This window comes from Pinus tabuliformis, chromosome 5_1 (assembly GCF_031772625.1).
Source record: "Pinus tabuliformis cultivar Carrire ecotype Pingquan chromosome 5_1, CPIR1, whole genome shotgun sequence".
Lineage (NCBI taxonomy): Eukaryota > Viridiplantae > Streptophyta > Pinopsida > Pinales > Pinaceae > Pinus > Pinus tabuliformis.
Window position 1 is genome coordinate 527,313,803 of NC_142305.1, and position 17,719 is coordinate 527,331,521.

The following is a 17,719-nucleotide window of genomic DNA, read 5'->3' on the forward strand; positions in this document are numbered from 1 at the left end:
GAAGTCTCTTGTTTTATCATTATCAACCAATTAAGGTTTACTTAAACTTAGAATGTATTTAATTTTGAGATGAGAAAGAGATAGCAAAAATAGTTTTCATTATATTCAGAGTTTATGATTACCTAGTTATATTAGATTTTCTCTATCCACTAAGGTTTTCAGATTAAGAAGGTTAAAATATTACATTACTTTCTCAGAGATAATTGTTTCTTCCAGTGAATCGCCAATTGTTGTGTTGTACAACAACCCCCCATTTCTAAAAAACTTTTACACAAAATTTTTAATAAGAAATGGGTCCCTTTTTAAATAAACTTAGTGAGATTTGTGATTTGATAAATAAAACTGGTATTGACCTCATTATAAGAAAAACCTTTATCAAAAGGCCTAATGTAAGTAATTCATTTTGTAAAGTCTTTTGAATAAAGTATGAAGTGTTCCTTTAAAAAACATCATAAATAATTCTACATTGCGATAAAGCGATCGGAGATCGCGTATCGCAATGATAAAGGGACACACATAAAAATGTCCTCATCAAATTTGTCGATCCGATAAAGGTAATCGCAATCAACAATCGGAGGTATCATATGACAAAAAGCTAAAGCACAAGTTGAACCCCTAATTGAGATTAGTAAATAAGGCGCGCATTTCAAGAATAAATCATTCGCAAAAATGGTTTGCACGCATAAGTCTTTTAAAGTTAATGAATCAAACCAATTTAATAAAAACATACCCCGCCTTATTATAATATCACTTTATCGCAATCGGAGATATTTGTCTCAAGTGATGAAGCCTTACCCTTTTGAAACTCTCGATTGTGATTTGTGATTTATCGTTGATCACCTATCGGGGAAATCCAAAGACATGCTTGAGATAATCATTCATATATGATCGATGCGACAAGTATTTATGGTATTTATTCATTACGATTGGTGGCTTGAACGGTTATTAATTTCACAGTTAAGAGTGAATCCTTCAAGGATTTCACTCGTGGTGGTTCTTAATTGCATCCGACTTATCATATGTCAATTGCCTTAATTCCATTCATTTTCGTATTGGCTTTCAGCGGCAATATCCTTGTGTTATGATTTTTTTGTGTAGAGTTTCTTTGAACTCATAAATCCATAGAAGATGGGAAAGAAATCCAAGAAGCCCAAGGCACCTCCTGTAGTTAAAGAACCAGAGTCGAGCAAGAAGGGACTAATATTATATACAACATGCCTCAGTCTAGGAAATGCGAGTTGGGAAAGTATCTACAATTTGATAGAAGTAGAAGAGCCCAAAGAACTGGAAGAGGAAGCCACGACCGATTCCACCAGAAAATCAGAAGGAACTCTCAAAGAACTGGTATGTTCATACCTTCATAGGATAGTAGTGCGGGCCAAAATTTTTCCATACACTGATGTGGTTAGATGGGTCGTCGAGAAAATCCCAACTTCAGACCGAACATTTTCCACGGTTGATGGAAGAATATTCAGGTCATTTAAACCTGAAGATCTCAGGCAAATGTACCATCTACCTCCGCCCGAGAAGCACTATAACAAGGCATTTCTGGAAGCATTTGCAAAAGAAAATGACTTGGAATTGGACCCAATCAGACACTGGAGGAATTTCCCAAATAAACATAAGCACGAGTCATCGAGTAAGTATTCTGTTGATTCATTAGCCTCTCCTTATTGCTATGCTGACGCTATGATGTGTAGACTATGGGGACAACATGATTCTGCAAGATTTACTATAGATATGGTCCTGTTAATGGAAGTTGCGATTCATGGTTATGTTATGGATTGGGCAAATATTCTATTTGATAGAATAGCCACTTAGATACTAGAATTCAGAAGGAAAACCTATGCAACTTCCTGGACCATTCCTCCTTTTTACTATAGTGCATATATTCTTGACATCATTTGTTTTAACTCTGAATACCCCGTACTTGGATGGAAGTGGACTTCCCAAGATCCTAATCCTATTCATATCTATCACAAACAGTTGTGGAAGGCCCACTATAAGAATCACTTGTACAAATTTTGCAATGGTTTTATCCTGCCTGTATACTATTTTATCTTCAATAAGCCTACCCCTAGGATATCTCACTAAGCAGCAATTGACCTAACAGTAGTGGGTATCTAGTTCGGAGAGGAGAAATTCACTTATGTAAGGCTTTTTGGCTGTCTTACCAAACCTCATGTTCTTCCCCTATATGTTCCTGATAAACTGTTAGCCCGAGAGTTAGCATATCAGATAACAGTTGAAGGAATGTCAAAAACCCTGAGGGATTCCAAGAAACATATGTGGCCTACATTTCCCCTTCAGTGTGGAATTTTTACCTTACATGATTATAAACATGCAGAGAAAGAGGCAGAGAAGATTTAGATGTTAAATCTTGCAACCATCCCAAATAGGCAATATGACCCAAGGAAGGTTGCCTATAATGCTACTTTTCAAGCTAAACTTACCAGATTTGATCATGAGGAAAATGACTTTGATGATTTGTTTGCTTCAGCTGAAATATTTTATCGGGTTAAAGGATTGGCTAGTATCAAATATGGAGAAGAAGAACTAGAAAAATTCAATAGGCTCAGAGCCCAGAGATTGCAAACTCTGCCTTTGGATTTATTAGCTACAACCCCAACAGTTCAGCCACAGAGTCAAAGTAAACAGCAAGCTGCTGATAATACTCCTGTAGTGGAGAAGGTTCCTGAAAAGGAAAAGTTGCCAGAGCAGGAGCAGAGACAAGAAACAAGTAGCGGACCCCTTGGTTCAAAGATTTATGTTGATCCTAATCTAATCAAGGAATGACAGAAATTTGATTCCATCATTAGTAATACTGAAAGCATTCAAGGATTCAGTACAACTGAGGTGACCACTACTTAGAAGTTAGTAATCAACACAGTTCCGACTGAAGGAACAAGCAGCCCACCCATCATCCATAAGGACGTAGAAATAATCCCTCCGATGAAATTGTTTTACACATAGAAGAAATACCACCATTAGATGTTTTCTACAACCCTAAGCATAGGGCTGTAATCAAAAGACAAAGGAAAAAGAGGAAAATTGATCACTCACCTCTTTTAACTTCACAAATGGAGATGATAAATGTAGTATGGAGAGAGGAAGTTAATGCTTCTGAAGATCTCACCAAACTTTCTCAGTATGCTAGAGCATACACAGGGGCTACAATGGATAAAGCATCGGAGGTCAGTAATTTACTAAAAGAAAAGGACCAAGCAATCAGTTTGCTAGAAGCACAGGCACAGGGGGAACAACAGAAGATAGAACAGTTGGAACAACAATTAGCAGTCTAGAAGTAGCTAAATGACCAGTTGAATGAGAAATTGCTCAAAGAAAAGCAAAGGATTGATGAACAAGCAATTCATAAGCAACAGGAGTTATCCCAAGCATTGAGTAAGTTGCAGTTATTAAATGAACAGCTGAGTAAATCAAAGGAAAAACAACTCACTCAACTGACAGTTCAGATAGAACGATTCAAAGAATATCTTCAAGTGGGAGAATTCATATCTGAGGCTCTAAAAATTACCAGGGCATTATCTAGATAGTTGAGCCTACTATGTCATAACATCTCACTGATTCTTCCTCTGTGTGAAATTTAATCATCCATGGTTGACAAATCAATAGATGCGAGACTGGACTTAGAAAAAGCAGATGAAAGATTAACAAATTTCCTCTCCTAGCAAGAATCTAAATATGGAAAAGCTACTAATCTGCCACAAATCCGAGAATCACATAAAGAAATTATATTTACTGAATGGCAATCTCAGGTAATGAAGGATGAAAGAGCAACATCAATATGTAGATTGGCAACAAACAACCTGGTTGAATTAATTAATAATAGTCTTTATTTATCAAATTTAATAACAGAGTGTTCTCTAGGAAAGCTTCCACCAGTAAAAGCATTAGAACAGATGTGGAAACAGGAGTTGGAGCAGAGGGAAAAATTGATCGCAGGTATTCAAAGTTTAACATGGGAAACCTTTTGGTTTTTCCTTGTCAAACCATATAGTCAGCGGACAGCAATGAAATGCCTCACCGATGCGATTGGCCACATGATTCTTGAACTTAATGATGCCACATACACCGCTCAGTTACACTCACGCATGAGTCATCCACCAAAACTTCAACCGATGCTCGCCATTTGTCAACTCCAATCACAAGATGATCAGCCAATACAGTGAACCATTTTTGACCGATTGCAGCATGCCTATTTCAAGATGATTTTCACATTTTTGTGATTTGGTTATACCAGCGCATAGCATATTTCTTTCATAGTTTGTTATTTTAAGTAGTATTTATAGACCCTTTCATGTTTTTAGAAAGGGTCCTCAAATTTTTGTATTAAAACTTGGATTGAAAGTTGCACTACTGTGCTTCCAATATATTTATTTTTATAAAAAACTGGACCTGAATTTTGAGTTTTGATAAAGAATGTTTTTATATGATATGCACTATTGCTTCTTGTGAAAGTATTTCCAAGTTAAAAGGCAGGATCTAAATGCGATTCATATCGGAGAAGACTCAAATGCATATGGTACTACTATCTGTGTTTTTGCTTCATGCTTTTATGTGAATCAACATTTACTTATTTTGCTATTATTGATATATGTATACATTCTTACAGCAATTCTTTGACTTATCACTATTGAATGTTTAAGAGTTGTTATCCTTCATATATATGTGTATCAGTAATATATAAAGATTAGTGCGATAACAATTTAATTATTACTTTGTTCAACTACTTGAACAAAGTAATTATCATATGAATGAATATTTTTATTTATGAGTAAGTCATCTATATGTTTACTTGTCAATAAGAACCATCAAAAATTGCACTAGGAGAAAGACTTCTGGGGATAGATTAGTCACTTTTATATTGTTGCATTTTAGAATAGACCATTCATCATTCCTATTAGATACTATAAATCAATCACTTATCCATCCCACTTATATATCATTGGGAAACTGGTCCCATTATATCCAGTCAGAGCCACCACACAAAACGGAAAAGGCGTTGCTTTAAGGTCCGTACCGGGTGGTTTTCCCCGATGTTGATGCAATGATTTTCGAGGCATCAACAATTCCCAAACATCGGGTTGTAGTAAAAAGACAGAGGAAAAGGAGGAAAATAAAACAGTCATCAAAAAAAATCTCGGACAATGAACCTATGGATGTAGTATGGAAGGATACCCCCATGGATCCTTCATAAAATTTGACAAAATTATGACAGTTTTCATGTGCTTATTCATCTGCTACTATTGACAAGGTAGCTGAAGTCATGCAACTAGTAAGACAGAAAGAAAAGAGAATCCAATAGCTAAAACAACAATTGGCAGAAGAGAGATAAAATGTTGATCATCAAATGAAGAGTCAAATGTCCCAATCATAGCAGATCTTTGACCCATTGAAGCTCTAGTATCAAGCATAAACAAGTGCTAAGAATATCCAGATACAACAGCTACAGTTTTCCTTGGACCAGTTGAAGGATAATCCTAAGGTTGAGGATTTTATAAAGGAAGCATTAGAGCTCAACTCTTTATTATCAAGGAAACAAGCAATATTTTGTCAAAAGTTTTCTATCATCAATCCAATGTGCAAGACAAGTGACTCACTGATGAATCAAGAATCTAATTTTAGGGTGAATTTTAATGAGGTTGTTGATAGGATATCAGGATATATAACATGGCAAGATACTCCAAAGGGCATAGCAGAATACCTTCCCAGGACAGAGGAATCTCATAAAGAAATCCTTTTTACCGATTGGGACATTCAATTGAAGTAGGCAGAAAGAGCAGCTTCCAGAGCGACCGGTGCTGCAAATAATATCATTGAAACCATCAATGATAATTTTCACAATGCTAATTTGATACAAGAATGCCCACCTGGGAGTCTCCCCGATATTAGAGTCTTGAAACCACAGTGGCAAGAAACCTCAAAAGTGAGGGATGAGGTGATTAAACAACTGACCAAACTATACTAGGAAGTATATTGGAGATATCTGGTGAAGCCACACAGTCACTGGTTGATGCTACACTTCCTCGCGGACTCATCCATGCAAATGCTTCCTATTATTTCAGATGTAGCATATACAGGACAGTTGCGCATGAGGACAGGTCATCCTCCCAGAGTCAAGCTGATGATGGATATTTACGAGCTCAGACAACAAATGAAAGAGTAGACACCACTACATGCGTGAGCTTGTCATTGCAAAAATTTCTATTTCTGTAAATCTGTCACTTATTTTAAGGAGAATTGTTTAAACCTCCTCAGAACTTTCATGTAATATATGTTTTCGTACTTTATTTTTATTATATAAACCCTTTCATGTCTATGAAGAAAGGTTCCCCAATTTTATAAAGAAACACTTTAAAATATTGCACTTTTGTACTTTTAAAGTTTATCTTAGTAGAATGACTGGATCAGAGTCCTGAAGTTTTGTGAAGAAAACTTTTGAAGCTTGCAATTTTGTACTTTTGAAACCATATTAATGAAAAATACTGGAGTTGATCTATTTACTTCATGAGCATAGTTATATGCATCGGGTACTTCTATCATTATATACTTATTTTTTCATAATTTAATAGCCATTTCTCTTTGTATTGTTTTTTATATGTATCTCTTTTAATGCAGTTCTATATCCATTCACTTCTGAAAATGCTTGGACTGTTATCCTTAATACATAGATGAGAAAATGTTTGAATGATATTTGATGCGATATATGTTTCATCAATTATTTTGATTAACTATTTAATCAAAATAATTATTTTAAAAGCTTTTCATTTCTGTTAGTGTTTGATCAATCTTCATTATATTACACTAAAGATAATCATTGTAGATTGCATAAACATAAGTAAATCTTGGGTAATAAATAGATAGGTTAAATATACATGTATTCCAATTTAAAACCACTCCATCTATCACTTAGTTTTTGGTCATCAACGCCCTATCCATCCTATCACATTTTTATTGGGAAACTGGTCCCATTATATCCAGTCGAAGCCACTAATCCAAACAGAGAAGGGATGGTATTTAAGTCCCCGACTGAGTGGTCTTCCTCCATGTTGTTGCAATGATTTTTGAGGGTTCAACACACCCATAATTAGATTAATACCCATTAATATTTTAATTTTCCTAAGTTTAGACTTAGGAACTCCATTAAAAAAATTAATTATTTTAATAAAATTGCCTCTAGGTGGAATTTCCTAAAACAGTTTATGTGTTCTTTCGAATGCATGTGCCTAAGCCTCCTTGCCAAATTTGAGGCATATAGCACATCCGATGCTACCCCAAATAAACACTTCCTCTTAGAGAGGAATGTGCTCTAGGAGTATATTGTTGCTGCTTACTACTCTGATTTTGAAGCATCATCCTCTACATTATTGATGTCTGACATGATGTCCACCAACTACTGTGTTACTGATACTGTTAGTGTCAGTCTTTGCAGCGTTCCTCCAGTGATCAAACATGCTCTTACAAAGTGATTTTAAGGTGTCAAGGTCAAATTTTGTCGTTTCAGTGAGTTTTCAAGCAAAATTTGGTCACTAGGTATTAGGTCTAGGGTTTGTTTTCACTCTTTTCAAGGTTGTCCAAATGTCGGTCCATGTCACCATTCAGCTGAGTGTGCCATCATTCAAAGGGTTGTCATCATCATGTCAGGTTCCATTGGGTCATTTTACACCTTGTTCATGCTTCAGTTGCGCCTAGGTAAGGTTCATTTCCCTCTCCTAGGGTTTTGGAGGTAATTTCTCTTGGATGCTAAAATCATCAGTAAAACTTGTATCCTGATGTTCATATACCTTCCCCTATCCTTAATTTACCTTATTAAACACTTTCCATCACTGAGATCCCCCAAATTCCTCATTTTCGCACAAACCCTAGTTTCTTTCTACAAACCCTATTTTCTAGGCTAGGCCTGTGTTTTTCCCTTTTGGACCCCTCCCCCTCACTCAATCTCTGAGATTCCACTTTCCCCTACTTCCTAACATCCCTCCCTACTTCCCAAAATTTCCTCAAAAATTTAGAAGCTCCCTATCCCCTTCATTTCGCTTCATTTCGACAAATCTCTTGTTCCACACATCGGGGTAGGTTTTACTCCAATGATGTTTCTGAGCAATAAAAGATGAATTTGGGAAACCTGAGAGATTTTTTTCCACAATATGCCAAGGAAGAAAAACGTCCTTCACTTTTTACACAGGTGTCATGGTTTTAGAGAAATTTCAAAAATACAGTTGCCTTGGGACAATTGATGCACCTATAAAGTGACCTTGGGAAAATCAATTTTTCTCCTAGATTGGTTGGTCAAATGACTTTTTTGATGAGACAAATGATAACTAGACTCAAAGACCTTTCCAAAGAGCTATTCTTCACCTAATTTGGACATCGGGAAGGCTTCCAAAAGTCTTCTGGAAAAAGAGCTACGCATAGGGAAGGCGCGGCGCATTGGGCTAAAAAGCCTGATTTCTCTCAAAAACTCCCTCAAATTGCCAAAATCACTCAAATCTTCTAGTTTGCAAGTAATTTAAGCCCTCTTCCTTGCTAGTTAAGGATTTTTTCATAAAGTTTATGGTGATTGTCTAAAGGAAAAATCAAACCCTACATTCTTGACATTTCCTAAGAAACTGCTACCTAGTAGGGCTAGCCTAGGGTTTGCATTAGTTGTTGTGACTGCCAAGTATCCATTCCCCACCTATTGTTCCTTTCCCATTAGTGATATATCAGTGTTATATTATCATTATAATCCATTGTTTTTCATTTCCCTTACATCCCCAAGGTCATTCACTCCTAAGCCCCTTTTTCCTATCCCTAAGTCACATCATTCCCTATCATTCCTATTTCCCCATCTCATTTGTAAAATCCCCAAACAATCAAGTGGCTGTCCCATTGTCTCCACATTTGACAAATCAGAAGTCTTAAAAGGGAAAATTTCACTTGGTTATAGTCCTTTGTTCCCGCTGTCCTATTTCTCCCACAGTCTTTTCCCTTTGGCACACATTTGGCACATAGTTGGAAATTGGAGATAAAGACGCCAATTTCTCATTTCTCATTTTCAACAAACCAAACATACACTTGAAAAACACCTTGCAACACAATGGAGATGGACACCGAGATATCATATGAACAAGACAGTGATTTCCACCACTGAAACTGCGTGCACCAGGAGGACACTAAAACGTCGAAAAGGGAGGATAGAATCTGAATCTTGGCCGAAGCCTCTTTGGCCCAACATGACACTTGATGGAGAATATCCAGCCCAAATTTGAAGAAATTTGGGGCATTTTTGGCATTTTGACAAATTTTGGCACAAAAAATAGGGTTTTTCTCCCTATGCGCCGCGCCACGTGGCGCGCGCTTTTGCTAGGGAGCTCCAAATTGCAAAAATTTTACATCATTGGATTTGGCATGAAAAATCATGACTGCTGGTGCATGTCCAAGAAGTTTGGGCAAGTTTTTAGTCTTCTGGAGGTCAGAAACACTCACAAAATGACCTCTCTGCCCCTATTTTGACACACAGGAAGCAGTCCTCGGAGATTGCAGTTTTGGAGGGGCAAATGACATCCAAATTGAAAAATTCCACTTGGGTTGGAAAGTAGACAGGTAGGGATTTCCAATGAGCTATCTTGGGCTCAATTTGGACTTTAGGAAGTGCCTCAAACTCAGCCTCAAAGTGGCGCGACGCATAGAGGATTTTTGCTCAATTTTTCACCTTCCAGCTCAGAAATTCGGCCATTTTGACTAGTTTTTCTTTTTGATGTAATTTTTGATCTATATTGATGTAATTGGATAAACATGATATAATTTTGGCACTTATTTACTTGTTCTAGAGGATTCATTCACTAAAAAGTGAAAATTTAATGAATGAATCAGTTTCCTACCTTATAGAGGCAAGTTGTTTTGGTTGCCTAGATTTTAGTGCTTTGTTTAGAATTAGTTGAACAGCTCCTAGAATGATGAGATCGACCCCTAGAGGCAAGAGAATGGGTTGGGATAGTCTATATCATGTAATTCCTAAGTCATTTTCAGGGTTGGACACCTGGGATTTCTTTGGCATATCATTGTACATTCTATCTCTACATTCTTGGCTAAGGAAAGACCAGGGTTTTGCAACACTGTTTGGGATCCATGTGGCTTTATGTTTTGATGGTGTTCTTCTCTAAGTAATTGTAAGTTCATTAGTGTTATGTATATCATTTTCCTGTCTCTTCTTCTGAATTTGAACAAATGAGTGATTAAGGTAGAATCCATTAACTGCTATGCTCTGCCTTTGAATTTGTTTAAATTTCCATGTTTTCATCTGTTTAAGGAGAATTCTTGAGACTCTATTGCTCTCCTTGGCTCGTCACCAGTCTGATATATCCATTCACTCACTTTAAAGCATCAAAACGATTGCCTTCCTTGCCCCAATCAGAACTCTGCAGAAACTATGCCTCATCCCCGAGCCCAATTTGCCTTGCCCTGTTTCCAGCACAAAACCCCCAAAAACTCAAATCAAATCCTTTGCACTTCATACCTAGCCTAAAATTAGTTTGTTTTTCAATCATCTCCAGCCCCATTGATTATCTTTCGCTGAGATTGACCCAGAGAGAGCCCTCTCCTGTCCTCGTAGGGCTAGCTACGAGGCTGAGCGTGATTTGATGTGGACCTAGAACCTTGGCTTTTTAGCCTGAGGCAAATCTAGGCTCTAACATAGTGGCGACCATACTGGGGAAGAAAATGGTTTGCTTGTTGATGTCATTTGTTTTATAAGTTACAGACGGAGCTTGAAGTTATGCCAGGTAGCCTTCAAAATGCTTTTGCTTTGCATTAGTGCAAGTCGATAAACGTTGCTTCAGTCAATCTCCGGTCTAGCTTGTAAACGTGACATCTAACTTGTTAATTGCCCAAGTACATGTATCAAGTTTAGATATGATGGTTGATGGTGGACAACGATCAGACATAAGAAGGCTCAAATCATTCACCTGGTGACTCCTGTAAAGACTCCACTGGAGGACTAACTTTTTCTCTGAGAAAATGGAAGGATCTTACACAAAATTCGGGTATCCAAAGTGGAATGGTATTCAGGATCTACTCTACTTTCTTGTAAATTACTTCTTTGCTGTTCTTGAAGCTGTCCTGAAAGTTTTTCAGAATTTGTTGTATGATAAAGGTGATCAAAATCTTCACTCGATCTATTCAAAAGTTGTAAATACTGAGTTTCTCTTCGATCCTGGCCTCCTTACTTTTCCCACATCTCATGATGACTCTCTTTAGCGTGATGAACCTCAAGAGACCAAAACTGATCCCGTAGCTCTTGTATATACTCCTACACCTTTTATAGTCCTGGATAGGTATAAACCTCTTTTTTTACCTTTTGTTCTTCATGCTTTCCCAAAAAACTATGATCTATACTTGCTGAGGTTTGATGGTGAATGTAAGAATGTTAATGTTGAGAAACATGTGCAGAATTTTGAGACTTTTCTAGACTTTTTTGAGGTTGATGAAGAAGATGTCAGTATTAGGCTTTTTTCTCTTTCTTTGCAAGGAAAAGTCAAGAGTTGGTTCAAAACCCTACCTGATGCGAGCATCTCAGATTTCCAGCAGTTCGTCAAAGTTTTTCTCGACAGGTGGATGATTGGACATAACCTTTTCTTGATTATAGAAGAGTATAACCAGCTGAAAAGAATGCTAGGGGAAACAGTACAATAGTTTTCTGCCAGATTTAACCAAGTTTATTGTTCAATGCCAGTTGAGATAAGGCCTTCTCCTAAATCCGCTCTCTTGCACTACCCGGGTGCCTTTGATCCAGAAATGGAGTTTCAGCTGAGGGAAAGAAATCTTGCAACACTTGAAGAGATACAGAATAGTGCAGTTAATGTAGAGGCTCATCTGCTGATCCGAAGGGCAAGGTTGAAAGAAGAAGAGACGAAAAACATAGATCCGGAGGAATAGACATCTCTAGAGGTAAAGCTTGACATGTTGGCAAGTGCAGTAGAAGAGATGATGCAAAAGATCACCGCAAGAAATGATTATGATGTTCAAGCCCATGGCTTGTTGATTGAAGAAGAACAAGTTGCTGATCCAAAACATCTTCTTTCTTATCCTAATTGTTATAGATCTGATAATGATTGTCTTATAGATCATCTTGGAGAAGAGAGATATGTTGATATGACATGTATGCTTGATGATGTCTTTTATAGTGATGATTTGCCTCAGTTTGATCAGTATGATGATGATTATGTTCTCCAAACAGAAGCTAATCTTGCAGACAAATCAACAGCTAGTTTGTGGGAGGAGGAAGTTCACTTACAGCAGCTCGAGTACAGTGATCAACCATTGCATGTCAGCTATGACAATGACGAGGAAAATGCAGCAAATTTTGAAGTAAGTTCAGGATCTTTGCCTTTTTGTTTTGCTTCGTTTCAGTTCATCAGAGAGAACATTCATGCAATCAGAAATCAGCTGTCAATAAGTCTTGATTTGGACCATCTTGAGGGCGATGAAAACTTTATTCTAGACTTCTCATATTCAGCTTTGCAGCCCTCGAATGCCATTGATTGTCAAGTTGCAAATGAAGACATGGAAGCTGGCACGGATGATCAAATGATACAAGAAGATTCCCTACCCTTCTGTTTTGAATCATTTCAGTTTTTGAAGGGTAATTTGCACAGTAAATCTTCTAATGGGCAGCCTGTAGGAAATCAACAATCTCTAGGTTTTAATGTTGAGGATGAAGGTCAGATTACAGATGAAGGTGTGGCAACTGAAATACATGATTTAATGATGCAAGAGGATTCTGTACCCTTTTGTTTCGAAGCATTTCAATTTATAAGGCAGAATCTTAGCAATATCTCTAAAGAAAAAGATGAACAGCCAGTTGGATGTCATACCATTTTAATGGATACATCGCAGCAGTCTTCTCAAAGTTTTGATGATCCTATTGCTCGTGTGTTGGATGATGTGTGCTGTAAAAGTTCTTCTCCATTAGCTAACCATGTGACAGAAGAGAATGTTGATAATAATCTGATTCAAAAGTCGCCTTCATTGTCTTGTTTAACAGATTTTTCATTACAAAGCTCAGATCAAGGTTTGAAGTCATATGAGGAGATTGATAAAGGAGACTTTTGTTCTATTTGGAATCAGCAACAGAGTTTGGTTATTCACACAATTCAGGATCCTTTTGGCAGCTTGCTGCAGTTAAAATCCAGCTACGAAGCTTACTTGGACCAGAGCAGTAATGTATTAATGGAAATCAATTATGAAGATTCTTTCGCAGTATTCTTGAAGTCATCCAGTCAATTCATGCTTTGCAAGTTTATCAACAGTCAACTTGATCACAAGTTTTCATGGGAGTTGCCTTTCGATTCTTCCCTTTTCCTGCGCATCAGAAAGCATTTGGGAAGAAATCAAATAACAGCCAAGATGCTAACATGGTTGCATTGGTTGTTTCATTTCACTTGATCTGGCAGTGAAATAGAACTGTTAGAGTAGGTTTTCATCAATAAGCTCTACTTTGAGCATCATTTCTAGTTTGTTGGTTGTGTTTAAGTATCAAGTCAATTTTTAGTTGAGTGAGAGTCAGTTTGTGTCATCAAGTCGTCAGTTTTCAGTCATGCATTTCAGCTTGAGTTTTTGACTCCATTGCCCAATGGATGAAGGCACTTGTCTACTCTCCCAAAGATCTATCGTTCTTGGCACCTCCAAGGAGCTACCATCCCCATTGGAGCCAATGTTAATGTCAGTATTTGTAGCCTTCCTCCAATGATCAAACATGGTCTTACAAAGTGATTTTAAGGTGTCAAGGTCAAATTTTGTCGTTTCAGTGAGTTTTCAAGAAAAATTTGGTCACTAGGTATTAGGTTTAGGGTTTGTTTTCACTCTTTTCAAGGTTGTCCAAATTTCGGTCCATGTCACCATTCCGCTGAGTGGGCCATCATTCAAAGGGTTTTCATCATCATGTCAGGTTCCATTGGGTCATTTTACACCTTGTTCATGCTTCAGTTGCGCCTAGGTAAGGTTCATTTCCCTCTCCTACAGTTTTGGAGGTAATTTCTCTTGGATGGTCAAATAATTAGTAAAAATTGTATCACGATGTTCATATACCTTCCCCTATCCTTAATTTACCTTATTAAACACTTCCCATCACTGAGATCCCCCAAATTCCTCATTTTCGCACAAACCCTAATTTCTTGCTACAAACCCTATTTTCTAGGCTAGGCTTGTGTTTTGCCCTTTTTGACCCCTTTCCCTCACTAAATTTCTAAGATTCCACTTTCCCCTACTTCCTAACATCCCTCCCTACTTCCAAAAATTTCCTCAAAAATTTAGAAGCTCCCTATCCCCTTCATTTCGCTTCATTTCGACAAATCTCTTGTTCCACACATCGGGGTAGGTTTTACTCCATTGATGGTTCTGAGCAATAAAAGATGAATTTTAGAAACCAGAGAGAGGTTTTTTTCCATAATATGCCAGGGAAGAAAAACCTCCTTCACTTTTTAGACAGGTGTCATGGTTTTAGAGAAATTTCAAAAATATAGTTGCCTTGTGAGAATTGATGCACCTCTAAAGTGACCTTGGTAAAATCAATTTTTCTCCTACCTTGGTTGGTAAAATGACTTTCTTGATGAGTCAAATGATAACTAGACTCAAATACCTTTCCAACGAGCTATTCTGCGCCCAATTTAGACACCGGGAAGGCCTCCAAAAGTCTTCTAGAAAAAGAGCTACGCATAGGGAAGACGCGGCGCATTGGGCAGCAATTTCAAGTGTAAATTTACACTAGCGTGGCACATAGGGAAGGCACCGCACATTGGGCTAAAAAGCTTGATTTCTATCAAAAACTCCCTCAAATTTCCAAAATCACTCAACTCTTCTAGTGTGCAAGTAATTTAAGCCCTCTTCCTTGCTAGTGAAGGAGTTTTTCATAAAGTTTATGGTGATTGTCTAAAGGAAAAATCAAACCCTACATTCTTGACATTTCCCAAGAAACTGTTGCCTAGTAGGGCTAGCCTATGGTTTTCATTGGTTGTTGTGACTGCCAAGTATCCATTCCCCACCTGTTGTTCCTTTCCCATTAGTGATATATTAGTGTTATATTATCATTATAATCCATTGTTTTTCATTTCCCTTACATCCTCAAGGTCATTCACTCCTAAGCCCCTTTTTCCTATCCCTAAGTCACATCATTCCCTATCATTCCTATTTCCCCATATCATTTGTAAAATCCCAAAATAATCAAGTGACTATCCCATTGTCTCCACATTTGACAAATCAAAAGTTTTAAAAGGGAAAATTTCACTTGGTTACAGTCCTTTGTTCCCGCTGTCCTATTTCTCCCACGGTCTTTTCCCTTTGGCACACATTTGGCACATAGTTGGAAATTGGAGATAAAGACACCAAGTTCTCATTTCTCATTTTCAACAAACCAAACATACACTTGAAAAACACCTTGCAGCACCATGGAGATGGACACCAACATATCATATGAACAAGACAGTAATTTCCACCACTGAAACTGCATGCACCAGGAGGACACTAAAACGTCGAAAAGGGAGGATAGAATCCGAATCTTGTCTGAAGCCTCTTTGGCCCAGCATGACACTTGATGGAGAAGCTCCAGCCCAAATTTGAAGAAATTTGGGGCATTTTGACAAATTTTGGCACAAAAATCAGGGTTTTTCTACATATGCGCCGCGCCACGTGGCGTGCGCTTTTGCTAGGGATCTCCAAATTGCAAAAAGTTTACATCATTGGATTTGGAATGAAAAATCATGACTGCTGGTGCATGGCCAAGAAGTTTGGGAAAGTTTTGAGTCCTCAGGAGGTCAAAAACACTCACAAAATGACCTCTCTGCCCCTATTTTGACACACAGGAAGCAGTCCTGGGAGATTGCAGTTTTGGAGGGGCAAATGACATCCAAATTGAAAAATTCCACTTGGGTTGGAAAGTAGACAGGTAGGGATTTCCAATGAGATATATTGGGCTCAATTTGGACTTCAGGAAGTGCCTCAAACTCAGCCTCAAAGTGGCGCGACGCATAGAGGATTTGGCGCGGTGCATAGAGGATTTTTGCTCAATTTTTCACCTTCTAGCTCAGAAATTCGGCCAGTTTGACTAGTTTTGCTTTTTGATGTAATTTTTTATCTATCTTGATGTAATTGGATAAACATGATGTAATTTTGGCACTTATTTACTTGTTCTAGAGGATTCATTCACTAAAAAGTGAAAATTTAATGAATGAATCAGTTTCCTACCTTATAGAGGCAAGTTGTTTTGATTGCCTAGATTTTAGTGCTTTGTTTAGAATTGGTTGAAACAGCTCCTAGAATGATGAGCTCGACCCCTAGAGGCAATGGAATGGGTTGGGCTAGTCTATATCATGTAATTCCTAATTCATTTTCAAGGTTGGACACTAGGGATTGCTTTGGCATATCATTGTACATTCTATCTTTGCATTCTTGGCTAAGGAAAGACTAGGGTTTTGCAGCATTGTTTGGGATCCATGTGGCTTTATGTTTTAATGGTGTTCTTCTCTAAGTAATTGTAAGTTCATTAGTGTTATGTATATCATTTTCCTGTCTCTTCTTCTGAATTTGAACAAATGAGTGATTAAGGTAGAATCCATTAACTGCTATGCTCTGCCTTTGAATTTGTTTAAATTTCCATGTTTTCATTTGTTTAAGGAGAATTCTTGAGACTCTCTTTCTCTCCTTAGCTCCTCACCAGTCTGATCTATCCATTCACTCACTTTAAAGCATCAAAACGATTGCCTTCCTTGCCCCAATCAGAACTCTGCAGAAACTGTGCCTCATCCTCGAGCCCAATTTTCCTTTCCCTGTTTCCAGCACAAAACCCCCAAAAACTCAAATCAAATCCTTTGCACTTCATACCTAGCCTAAAATTAGTTTGTTTTTCAGTCATCTCCAGCCCCATTGATTATCTTTCGCTGAGATTGACCCGGAGAGAGCCCTCTCCTGTCCTCGTAGGGCTAGCTACGAGGCTGAGCGTGGTTTGATGTGGACCTAGAACCTTGCCTTTTCAGCCTGAGGCAAATCTAGGCTCTAATAGCTACAACTTTACTGCTTCCTTTGAGACTGCCACTACCAATGCTACATATGTACTACAACTCCCTCTCAAATGTTACAACTTCTATGCTGCCAGCATTTCCACTGATAACACTGCATCTGTACTGCAACTCAATTGCTGAGAGAAGCAACTGAAAAAACATCCAAAATTACTGAACTAACTGTGTTCAATATGATACCACGAGAATGTTGGAACTGATTATTGCTAGTCTCTGCACTGACCCTCTAAATCTACTACGTTGTTGTTGGCCTTTGCTCTGTGCCATCTACACTGATTCTAACTCTGCTCTGCGTTGCTCAGACTCTAGCACTTCGAGCCACTACAAATGTCTCCCTGACACTCCTTGGCACCATCCAACGCTATTCCATCCTGCTACTCCTGATCTGGGCTCCCTTAGAAAGGTATTGATCCAAGAGGTGGACTCTTCAAGGATCCTACCCATCTGTAGCTCTTTCGAACTACAATTCCAAATCAGCCCACCTCCCTCTTGGAGGTATCTCGTCTTGGAGGTATTCCAAATTAGCTCCTCTTTTTTTAGAGCTACCGACATCTCATCCCAATTCGGCAATGTTGCTCTACCTAGGATACTCTGGACAAAGAATTGCCAATCATTTGAGACAGAATTGAGTGCTAGTGTAACTAACTTTGAAT